The sequence below is a fragment of the Salmo trutta genome, unplaced genomic scaffold, assembly GCF_901001165.1.
Source record: "Salmo trutta unplaced genomic scaffold, fSalTru1.1, whole genome shotgun sequence".
NCBI lineage: Eukaryota > Metazoa > Chordata > Actinopteri > Salmoniformes > Salmonidae > Salmo > Salmo trutta.
The window spans coordinates 6,480-17,478 of NW_021822294.1; the positions used below are offsets into that span (position 1 = coordinate 6,480).

Consider the following 10,999-nt stretch of genomic DNA (forward strand, 5'->3'; position numbering starts at 1 on the left):
TGTTACGATATGAGGGTAGGTTAGTGGTAGAATGTCTGTATGTAGTGTTATGATATGAGGGTAGGTTAGTGGTAGACATGGTCTGTATGTAGTGTTATGATATGAGGGTAGGTTAGTGGTAGACATGTCTGTATGAAGTGTTATGATATGAGGGTAGGTTAGTGGTAGACATGTCTGTATGTCGTGTTATGATATGAGGGTAGGTTAGTGGTAGACATGTCTGTATGTAGTGTTTTGATATGAGGGTAGGTTAGTGTTAGACATGTCTGTATGTAGTGTCATGATATGAGGGTAGGTTAGTGGTAGACATGTCTGTATGTAGTGTTATGATATGAGGGTAGGTTAGTGGTAGACATGTCTGTATGTAGTGTCATGATATGAGGGTAGGTTAGTGGTAGACATGTCTGTACGTAGTGTTATGATATGAGGGTAGGTTAGTGGTAGACATGTCTGTATGTAGTGTTATGATATGAGGGGTAGGTTAGTGTTAATATATGAGTGGTAAGTTAGTGGTAGACATGTCTGTATGTAGTGTTATGATATGAGGGTAGGTTAGTGGTAGACATGTCTGTATGTAGTGTCATGATATGAGGGGTAAGTTAGTGTTAGACATGTCTGTATGTAGTGTTATGATATGAGGGGTAGGTTAGTGGTAGACATGTCTGTATGTAGTGTTATGATATGAGGGTAGGTTAGTGTTATGATATGAGGGTAGGTTAGTGGTAGACATGTCTGTATGAAGTGTTATGATATGAGGGTAGGTTAGGTTATGATATGAGGGGTAGGTTAGTGGTAGACATGTCTGTATGTAGTGTTATGATATGAGGGGTAGGTTAGTGGTAGACATGTCTGTATGTAGTGTTATGATATGAGGGTAGGTTAGTGTTAAACATGTCTGTATGTAGTGTTATGATATGAGGTAGGTTAGTGTTATGATATGAGGGTAGGTTAGTGGTAGACATGTCTGTATGTAGTGTTATGATATGAGGGGTAGGTTAGTGGTAGACATGTCTGTATGTAGTGTTATGATATGAGGGTAGGTTAGTGGTAGACATGTCTGTATGTAGTGTTATGATATGAGGGGTAGGTTAGTGGTAGACATGTCTGTATGTAGTGTTATGTATGAGGGTAGGTTAGTGGTAGACATGTCTGTATGTAGTGTTATGATATGAGGGTAGGTTAGTGGTAGACATGTCTGTATGTAGTGTCATGATATGAGGGTAGGTTAGTGGTAGACATGTCTGTATGTACTGTTATGATATGGGGTAGGTTAGTGGTAGACATGTCTGTATGGAGTGTTATGATATGAGGGTAGGTTAGTGGTAGACCGTCTGGTATGTAGTGTATGATATGAGGGTAGGTTAGGGTAGACATGTCTGTATGTAGTGGTATGATATGAGGGTAGGTTAGTGGTAGAATGTCTGTATGTAGTGTTATGATATGAGGGTAGGTTAGTGGTAGGACATGTCTGTATGGTAGTGTTCATGCTATGAGGGTAGGTTAGTGGTCAGACATGTCTGTATGTAGTGTTATGATATGAGGGTAAGGTTAGTGGTAGAATGCCTGTATGTAGGTTGTTATGATATGAGGGTAGGTTAGTGGTGGACATGTCTGTATGTAGTGTTATGATATGAGGGTAGGTTAGTGGTAGACATGTCTGTATGTAGTGGTATGATATGAGGGTAGGTAAGTGGTAGACATGTTCTGTATGTAGTGGTGATGATATGAGGGTAGGTTAGTGTGTAGACATGTCTGTATGTAGTGTTATGATATGAGGGTAGGTTTAGTGTAGACATGTCTGTATGTAGTGTTATGATATTGAGGGTAGGTTAGTGGTAGACATGTCTGTATGGTAGTGTCATGATATGAGGGTATGTTAGTGTTAGACATGTCTATATGTAGTGTTATGATATGAGGGTAGGTTAGTGGTAGACATGTCTGTATGTAGTGTTATGATATGAGGGGTAGGTTAGTGTTATGATATGAGGGTAGGTTAGTGTTATGATATGAGGGTAGGTTAGTGTTATGATATGAGGGTAGGTTAGTGTTATGATATGAGGGTAGGTTAGTGGTAGACATGTCTGTATGTAGTGTTATGATATGAGGGTAGGTTAGTGTTAGACATGTCTGTATGTAGTGTTATGATATGAGGGTAGGTTAGTGGTAGACATGTCTGTATGTAGTGATATGATATGAGGGTAGGTTAGTGGTAGACATGTCTGTATGTAGTGTTATGATATGAGGGTAGGTTAGTGGTAGACATGTCTGTATGTAGTGTTATGATATGAGGGTAGGTTAGTGGTAGACATGTCTGTATGTAGTGTTATGATATGAGGGTAGGTTAGTGTTAGACATGTCTGTATGTAGTGTTATGATATGAGGGTAGGTTAGTGTTATGATATGAGGGTAGGTTAGTGTTAGACATGTCTGTATGTAGTGTTATGATATGAGGGTAGGTTAGTGTTAGACATGTCTGTATGTAGTGTTATGATATGAGGGTAGATTAGTGGTAGACATGTCTGTATGTAGTGTTATGATATGAGGGTAGGTTAGTGTTAGACATGTCTGTATGTAGTGTTATGATATGAGGGGTAGGTTAGTGGTAGACATGTCTGTATGTAGTGTTATGATATGAGGGTAGGTTAGTGTTATGATATGAGGGTAGGTTAGTGTTAGACATGTCTATATGTAGTGTTATGAATAAGGGTAGGTTAGTGTTATGATATGAGGGTAGGTTAGTGGTAGACATGTCTGTATGTAGTGTTATGATATGAGGGGTAGGTTAGTGATAGACATGTCTGTATGTAGTGTTATGATATGAGGGTAGGTTACTGGTAGACATGTCTGTATGTATTGTTATGATATGAGGGTAGGTTAGTGTTAGACATGTCTGTATGTAGTGTTATGATATGAGGGTAGGTTAGTGTTATGATATGAGGGTAGGTTAGTGTTAGACATGTCTATATGTAGTGTTATGATATGAGGGTGGGTTAGTGGTAGACATGTCTGTATGTAGTGTTATGATATGAGGGGTAGGTTAGTGGTAGACATGTCTCTATGTAGTGTTATGACATGAGGGTAGGTTAGTGGTAGACATGTCTGTATGTAGTGTTATGATATGGGGGTAGGTTAGAGTAACAGTAGGTTTGTCTAATCGTTTACGTAACAGTGTGTGTGTGTGTGTGTGTGTGTGTGTGTGTGTGTGTTCCAGGTACCTCAGTGGTCATCATTGTGTCTGTTAGTCTGGTAGTGTTACTGCTGGTGATCAGCCTGATCATAGTCTACAGATGGAAATACAACAAGGTCACAGGTGAGAAACACACACACACACACACACACACACACACACACACACACACACACACACACACACACACACACACACACCACACACACACACACACACACACACACACACACACACACACATAGCTCTATATAAAGAGAGCAATTTCCCCTTTTTTAAATATTTTCATTTACTTTTCGAAGAAATGTATTTGCATAATAGCCATGTCATCATTTGTCCCTGGTTGAGATGCATAAACAGTCACTGAGGAGTGTCTGACCCCTGATGTATTCTGGTGGAAGTGCATCTCTCTCTCTCTCTCTCTCTCTCTCTCTCTCTTTCCTACTCTCTTTCTCTCCCTCCCTCCGTCCTCTCTCTCACTTCCTGTCTATCTCTCTCGCTCTGTCTCTCTCTCGTCCACTCTCTCCCTTTTTGTCTCTCTCTACCTCTCTCTCTCTCTCTGAGTGATGTGTGTGTGTTGTGTTCCACAGGATCTGTCTCTTCAACACACAGAGTGAGTCCAGACACAGGAAACAACGAAGGGGTCAGTGTATTTTGGTTGTTCGTTTTTGTGTCTGAGTGATGTCATTGAGTGATGTCATTGAGTAATGTGTTGAGTGTGTTTGTGAGTGTCATACTATTATCTCCTCTCCCCTTTTCTCTCCTCCCTCTTCTCCAGGGTTGTCATGGTGACGGTGACTATGAAGAGATAAAGGAGAGCCCCCTACAGTCAGACTCAGGTGCTGCGATGACCACCATCTACGCCACCGCCAACTTACCTACAAGCCACTCTGAGTCTCTCCACCACGCCAGCGTCAACTTCCACAAGAACCCCAGCGGCCCCAACGAAGCAACTGCCACCATCACTAAAGAGGGCAGCTGCCCCAATGAGGCCACCGCTGCCATTTCTAAAGAGGGCACTTCATCATGTGACTATGCTACTGTGAACTTTGGTCAAAGCCCCGCCTACTCTACTGTCAATCATCCACACAGCTCCTCTGAGGCTCCTCTCTTCTACTCCACAGTCAGCAAACCCAGAGACACTTGAGTCACTGGCAACCAATCACAAGATACATACACTCACTGGCGACCAATCACAAGAGACACATTTTAACTATATGCGCTGACCTCTATTTTTAGGAAATTTCTCTTTAACTTTTTTTTTGTCTCTCTCTGCCGGTCTCTGTCAGTCTCTTTTTCTCTCTCGCTCACGGTCTCTGTCAGTCTCTTCTTCTCTCTCGCTCACGGTCTCTGTCAGTCTCTTCTTCTCTCTCGCTCACGGTCTCTGTCAGTCTCTTCTTCTCTCTCTCTCACGGTCTCTGTCAGTCTCTTTTTCTCTCTCGCTCACGGTCTCTGTCAGTCTCTTCTTCTCTCTCGCTCACGGTCTCTGTCAGTCTCTTCTTCTCTCTCTCTCACGGTCTCTGTCAGTCTCTTTTTCTCTCTCGCTCACGGTCTCTGTCAGTCTCTTCTTCTCTCTCGCTCACGGTCTCTGTCAGTCTCTTCTTCTCTCTCTCTCTGCCGGTCTCTGTCAGTCTCTTTTTCTCTCTCGCTCACGGTCTCTGTCAGTCTCTTTTTTTCTCTCTCTCTGCCGGTCTCTGTCAGTCTCTTTTTCTCTCTCGCTCACGGTCTCTGTCAGTCTCTTTTTTTCTCTCTCTCTGCCGGTCTCTGTTAGTCTCTTTTTCTCTCTCGCTCACGGTCTCTGTCAGTCTCTTTTTTTCTCTCTCTCTGCCGGTCTCTGTCAGTCTCTTTTTTTCTCTCTCTCTGCCGGTCTCTGTCAGTCTCTTTTTCTCTCTCGCTCACGGTCTCTGTCAGTCTCTTTTTCTCTCTCGCTCACGGTCTCTGTCAGTCTCTTTTTCTCTCTCGCTCACGGTCTCTGTCAGTCTCTTCTCTCTCTCTCACGGTCTCTGTCAGTCTCTTTCTCTCTCTCTCACGGTCTCTGTCAGTCTCTTTCTCTCTCTCTCACGGTCTCTGTCAGTCTCTTTCTCTCTCTCTCTCTCACGGTCTCTGTCTGTCTCTTTTTCTCTCTCTCACGGTCTCTGTCAGTCTCTTTCTCTCTCTCTCACGGTCTCTGTCAGTCTCTTTCTCTCTCTCTCTCAATCTCCTGTTCTCTCACTGACAGTGAGTTTGCATGTCTTGCCCTTGTGAGCGGAGGTTTCACTTGATGGCAATTTAGGAGCCTGGCGGCGAACGCCGAACACCCTGCTCAAAACTGACAGCGAATCTCGATAAAGGGGTGGAGTCAACAACTCAGTTTAAGTTGTTCTATTGGTTTACTGAGATCTCAGTAGCTTGTCTGTTATGTGATGACATCATTCATTAAGGGGAGTTGGGTTGTAGAGGAGGGATGTTTCTTCTGTTCAGAAACCCATCTGTTGAGTTGATCATTTATAAAGACTGTATTTGGATCAATTAAATGTCAGAAAAAAGTTATAAAATATATTGATGTTTACTTTCACTATATTGTGTTCCTCCTCTGCTCAAACAAACTTTAACTTTAGAACAGAGAAGTTAACAGTTTTAAGACTTAGTCACCTACAGGAAGCTGAGTTCTCTGGTGGTTTAGAAGTCTAACCTCTGGCCGGTTTGAACCAGTTTCACTCTGCAGCACACAGACCTGGAGACACTGAGGTCACTACAGTTAAATCATCAGGATGTGTAGGATAATGCCCACCCACTCCACCACCACCATCACTATACTCATCTCCTTGACATGCAGAGAGAAAGAGACTGTTCATTTTGATTGTTTCTTTCACTTTTGTTTATTATCTACTTCACTTGCTTAGGCAATATGTTTCCCATGCCAATAAAGCCCTTAAATTGAAATTGAGCGAGAGCGAGACAGAGACAGAGACAGACAGATAGACTCTCTGCTTTGGCAATGTAAGCATGTTTCCCATGCCAATAAATCCCTTTTAATTTAATTTTATTTAAAGACAGAGAGAGACAAAAAGACAGAGACAAAAAGACAGAGAAAGAGAGAAAGAGAGAGACAGAGGAGAGGGGTGGGGTGTCAGATGAGGGAGGAGCTTTCAATTAAGGAAGACAGAGCGTTTCAGAAACACCCTGCTGTTAAGTGTGTAGCTGACAGAGACGTGTTGTGGAACTGTGCTAGCTGGTAGTATAGTAAAGTAAGTTTACCAGTATAGTTACTGTGATAGTAAAGTAACTTTAACAGTATAGTTACTGTGGTAGTAAAGTAACTTTAACAGTATAGTAACTGTGATAGTAAAGTAACTTTAACAGTATAGTAACTGAGGAGTAACTGTCCAGAATGAAGATATTCCTTGTTGTCTCCTGCTGTCTCCTCTCAGGTGAGTTCTGTCTGTCTGTCTGTCTGTCTGTCTGTCTGTCTGTCTGTCTGTCTGTCTGTCTGTCTGTCTGTCTGTCTGTCTGTCTGTCTGTCTGTCTGTCTGTCTGTCTGTCTGTCTGTATCAGTTTCCATAATACTGTGTGGATCATATAGTACATATAGAACAAGATATGTATTTGTCAATAAGGAGCCAGAAAGTTGTACAGTTCTGAGTTTGTTTTTCACATGTACCTTATGATAATGCACTGAAATTAAAATGTTTGATATGTTGGTCTTTTACCTGGGTTTGTGCAGGGTTAATGTCAGGTTTGTGCAGGGTTCAAGTAAGATTTTAGCAGGGCTGAAGTAAGATTTATTCAGGGTTAAAGTATATCTCACAGGGCATCAGTTGTGACTGTACTGTGTATTTCTGTTTGACAGCTCTGTGTGTTGTGGAGTCAGCTGTCACTAAGGAAGTGGTAGGAGGACAAGTCACTGTGGGCTGCTCATTCACATTGGCAGGGAACAACAACAAATACTTCTGCAAGGGGACATGTTCTGATAAAGACATTCTGGTTGAAACTAATGGGAGTAAGACTGTAACTCAAGGAAGATACAGAATAAAAGACATGGGAGATGTATTCTATGTGACCATCAAGGACTTGAGGAAGTCAGACTCAGGGACCTACTGGTGTGGAGTGGACAGAACTATAAAGGACACATTCCAAGAGTTGCATCTCATAGTTACAGATGGTAAGAGAATACTCCATATACATTTGTATCTAGTAATTCACTTCCTGACTTATTTCCTGACATGAAGTTGTTTCAATATTGGTGTTTATCTGTACTTTCTATTGACTCACAGCTCCTCCCATTCCTACACCGTTACCACTCACCTCCAGACCCCATGTCTCCACAACCCTCCCAAACCTCTCTACAACATCCCCATACACCTCCACAACCTTACCAAACCTCTCTACAACATTTATGGCATCTGGAGACATCAGTGCTGGTCCTTCACAGAGAACAGGTATGATGGACCGGTCCCTTGCCATCATTCTATCACCTTCAGACAACTATAATATGCTGCTGTATAATTCAGGTGAATAGATAATATAGCTATATCTGTTAATGCACTGGACAAATCTCTCTCTCTTTCTCTGTCTCTCTCTATATATAATATATTTGTCTCTCTATATGTCTGTCTTCCTACCGGTTTAGGAAGGAGAAGGGTCTGAGAGGAATGTAATTATCTTGTATTTGTAGTTCTAGGTTTCCCAGTGGTCATCATGGTATGTGTGAGTCTGGCTGTGTTGGTTGTGGGGCTCATCTTGTTACTGATCTACAAATGGAGGAGAGACAGGACATCCTCAAGTGAGTAACACTCATATGTATATTTACGAAAAGCGATACAGGAGCGCCAAGTCCAGGTCCAAGAGGCTCCTAAACAGCTTCTATCCCCAAACCATAAGACTCCTGAACATCTAGTCAAATGGCAACCCAAACTATTCACATTGCCCCCCTCCCCTCTCCACACCACTGCCACTCTCTGTAGTCATCTATGCATAGTCATCACAGGAGTGATGGTTGCTGATAATGGGCCTCTGTACGCCTATGTAGATATTCCCTAAAAAGTATGCCGTTTCCAGCTACAATAGTCATTTACAACATTAACAGTCTACACTGTATTTCTGATCAATTTGTTATTTTAATGGACAAAAAATTAGATTTTCTTTCAAAGACAAGGACATTTCTAAGTGACCCCAAACTTTTGAATATGTACCGTCTGTATGTATGTATGTACTGTATGTATTTCTGTATGTACAGTATTTACGTGCACACAGGCATACAGTGGTATAGTGGAGTGTATACACAGCCTAGCAGACACTATTATATTCCCATGGCCTAATCCAAGTTAACACACATCTATTTTGTAGGCCTAATAACAATACAATGGACTGAAATTAAATATTACAAAATGATATTTCCCCAAATGAAAACAAAAGTGTACCTGATGATATTTTGCTGCTGTGTTAAAAAAATGGCTCTTTCTTTAATATATTGATGGTCAAATACTTCAGTTGGAACTGGTTCTGTTAAACATGATTTTAACAGTTGATAGACAACTTTATCACTGTTACAAACTAGACTGTTCTCTTATATAACAACAACCTTGTTGAAATAAAGAAGTCTCTGGTGCTTCATCATGACTTCATTAGTTGTCTTTCCATCAATTACACAGAACCAGTACTGTAACTAAAACCCATTTAACACTAATACAAGGGGTAGAGTACAGTTTATTAGACTACAGTATATTATGCAGTACCAGTACTGCAACTAAACCCATTTAACACTAATACAAGGGGTAGAGTACAGCTTATTAGCCTACAGTAAATTATGCAGTACCAGTACTGTAACTAAAACCCATTTAACATTAATACAAGGGGTAGAGTACAGTTTATTAGACTACAGTATATTATGCAGTACCAGTACTGCAACTAAACCCATTTAACACTAATACAAGGGGTAGAGTACAGTTTATTAGACTACAGTATATTATGCAGTACCAGTACTGTAACTAAAACCCATTTAACACTAATACAAGGAGTAGAGTACAGCTTATTAGCCTACAGTATATTATGCAGTACCAGTACTGTAACTAAACCCATTTAACACTAATACAAGGAGTAGAGTACAGCTTATTAGCCTACAGTATATTATGCAGTACCAGTACTGTAACTAAACCCATTTAACACTAATACAAGGAGTAGAGTACAGTTTATTAGACTACAGTATATTATGCAGTACCAGTACTGTCACTAAGCCCATTTTCACACTAATACAAGGGGTAGAGTACCGTTTATTAGCCTACAGTATATTATGCAGTACCAGTACTGTAACTAAACCCATTTAACACTAATACAAGGAGTAGAGTACAGTTTATTAGACTACAGTATATTATGCAGTACCAGTACTGTCACTAAGCCCATTTTCACACTAATACAAGAGGTAGAGTACAGTTTATTAGCCTACAGTATATTATGCAGTACCAGTACTGTCACTAAACACCTTTTGACACTGCTGGATCTGATTGATTTTTTTTCACATTTTCAATGTCAGTACAGTTCCAGGCTTCAGTTGAATGACTAACCAGGCCAGCCCAGTCCAGCTTGGGTCTGTAGTGGGAAGAGAGGTACTGTAGGAACTCAGAACACAAGAACACAGTGGTGGTTTACACACCACAGAACTAAGCTGACACTGTGCCATGCCAAGACAAGCTCAGATGAGTTGTCCTGGATACTCATGCTAGAAATGTTACTGTATCTAATATCTAGGCCAGCAGAGTAAAACATTGGTTTACCTGACTGAAAGATTGATCATTTATGGTCATTCAGAGAAGATGTCACTGTTTCTCATAGAAGTTTTCACACAGGGAGCCTTTCCTTCACCTGGCGGGCCGTTTGGGACATTTTGAGCAAAAATAGAGTATACCAAATGTTCCATACACTACTACACCACTGCACCACTACACCACTACACCACTACACCACTGCACTACTACACCACTACACCACTGCACTACTACACCACTGCACCACTGCACTACTACACCACTACACCACTGCACTACTACACCACTACACCACTGCACTACTACACCACTACACCACTGCACTACTACACCATTACACCACACCACTGCACTACTACACCACTACACCACTGCACTACTACACCACTACACCACTGCACTACTACACCACTACACCACTGCACTACTACACCACTACACCACTGCACTACTACACCACTACACCACACCACTGCACGTGCACTCGCATGCTTTATATGTTGTGTGTTCCACAGAGCCAGTCACCAATCCAGACACAACAACCCAAGACTCCACCTACCAAACCCTCAACACAACAACCCAAGACTCCACCTACCAAACCCTCACCCAAGACTCCACCTACCAAACCCTCAACACAACAACCCAAGACTCCACCTACCAAACCCTCAACACAACAACCCAAGACTCCACCTACCAAACCCTCAACACAGCAACCCAAGACTCCACCTACCAAACCCTCAACACAACAACCCAAGACTCCACCTACCAAACCCTCAACACAACCGATCCAAACTAAAATGATGACACCATTAACTTCACACAGAGACAGGATACTGTTAGTACAGTGTTATTCTTTGTAACATTTGTACTTTTGGAAATCCATTCTGCACCATACTTTCTCAATCAATGGTAACATATGTGGATTAATATAATAAAATATATTGATGTATACTTTAACTATAATGTCATCATCTCAACATTGTGTTCCTCCTGAAATAAACATGGTAACTTTCGAACAGAGAAGTTGACAGTTTTAACACTTAGTCACCACAGCTAGCTGAGTTCTCTGGTG

General features: G+C 41.5%; 1 long non-coding RNA gene across 1 annotated transcript; it reads left to right on the forward strand.

The window, feature by feature from the left end:
- Positions 1-7,348: 7,348 nt before the first annotated feature.
- LOC115181556 (uncharacterized) lies at positions 7,349-10,528 on the forward strand. Its single transcript, XR_003873478.1, has 3 exons — positions 7,349-7,605; positions 7,842-7,949; positions 10,443-10,528. It is a non-coding gene; the product is annotated as an uncharacterized LOC115181556 (long non-coding RNA).
- Positions 10,529-10,999: the final 471 nt, after the last annotated feature.